Source organism: Palaemon carinicauda, chromosome 5, assembly GCF_036898095.1.
Source record: "Palaemon carinicauda isolate YSFRI2023 chromosome 5, ASM3689809v2, whole genome shotgun sequence".
Lineage (NCBI taxonomy): Eukaryota > Metazoa > Arthropoda > Malacostraca > Decapoda > Palaemonidae > Palaemon > Palaemon carinicauda.
In genome coordinates, this window is record NC_090729.1 from 127,311,638 (window position 1) to 127,313,619 (window position 1,982).

Here is a 1,982-nt window from a genome sequence, read left to right on the forward strand (position 1 = left end):
TTTCTTTTCGCAAAATTTACTTCGATAATGCAATTAAGACTGAACCAACCAATTTACTTCATTTTCATCAGTGATGTCATCTATAAAACGAATTTTTACGATACCAATCCTTGTGTTCACAACCTGTAATTCTTTTTTTTCTCACTTACAGATTCACATAGGAGACCAACAAACTTGAATTTTTTTTTCAGCCTTTATACAGGCTCATTAGCATTTGCGTTTTTACTGATAAAACGGTTTGATCCACTTTTAAAATAAAGGGAGGGCTCGGATAGAATTTCTGCACGTCATTTTGTTTTTATATGAACTACTGTTCTGAAATTTTAATTCCAATAATGTTATGGTGCGTATAGTTTTTTTCAGAAAGGGTACGGTTTTATCGGAAACTTCAAATATTCCGAAAGCTTTCCCAAAACATTTACCACAGAGATTTTTTGGTGGGTGGAAGAATAGTCTGAAATGGTAAATAGTGATCAAAAGATATGAGAAACATGAATTTTGAAGAATAGGCAGAAAACCTAACTAAGAATGTCTTATTCTATGTTGTCCCCGAGCAAACCTTAATCCTTTGTAAGAAATTATCCCTGTAGTCCATTACTTTCGTCCTACGTATTTGGGCATCAAGTAATTGGTTGTTGATTTATTTAATTTTCTATTTTCAAAATAATTTTATCCAATTATTCCTTTTGTGACTGGCAAGATCCCCCCCCCCCCCCCTATTTCGTACATTCCTAACACATACAAAGTTTCAAACCAAGTCTTTTAAAAGGGAATTTTTTTTTTTTCTATTTATAGCCTTGAAGGCCGACAAAAGTATATAACATATTTTCAGAACTTATGCATATAGCAATATAGTTAAATTTTTTCCCAGGCTTGTCAGTAATCCGAAATTTTAGTGTTTAGGATTATTAAGCAAGTAAAATTACAATGACTTGATTAACCACAGCGTTAATGAAAAGGGAGATTCAAACATTCAAAGCTTAGTAATAAGCTGATAAGATTTACCACCCTCTCACTAAGTATTTACACCCATCCCAAGGGCCACAGTTTTGGACACCCTGTCCTATCTTAGCCTACACTACAAGCGGTAGCCTGACTACTGGTCGAAAGACAATTGGTAGAATGACAACTAGTCGAATGGCAATTCGTCGATCTGACAATTCGTCGAACTGACAATTGGATGAATTGTCCATAGTCTATCCTTATGGATGAAACCTTAAAGCTTCGACTTTGATTCATTAATGTAAAAATTTCATAAGTCTCTTCGTCCTTTGAGCCCGACAAAAAGTATAGCAAAGGTAAGCTTTTATTTTTAGCAATTGGAGCATGGATAGTGTACAACTGTGAATTAACTGGAGCGCAGTCGAATGTACCACAACAAAAATAAATACAGTTTTGGGCTAAAAGGTCAAATTTCTAGCAGTTCCATAAATAGTCACTTTTTCGTCTTCATACAACTTATAATTCTAACCTCTTGCCGTAACGTTTAAGTCTTTATCTTCTTGTATGGACGTATTCCTACTCACTGTTCTCAGAAGAGAAGATTTTTTGGGGTAATGCTCCTGCAACACTCAAAGGCATATTACGTGTTGCATTATATACTATACAGCCAGTCACTTCTTCGGTTTCACAAGCCTTTTGCTTCATTTCATTTACAACTTACAAGGCAGCATTTCGAGTATCATTTGGCGGATGGTAATCCCATGAAGGATTTCCTTAAATCATATCATTAATAGTTTGTAATCTTGCTCCAAACTCACTCGGTTTTTCACATCTCCGGTATGTTTTATCACAATGTTTCTTATCAATTGTGTAAGAAACCTTCATGCAAAAGTTTTCTAGCACCTCGCTCTGTCTTGATGAATTCCATTTAGCTCATGGGATATAGTGGAATGTTTGAAATTAGATATTTAAAAACAAATTATTTCAAACTACCATTCATTTCGACGAATTGTCATTTCGACGAATTGTCATTTCGATGA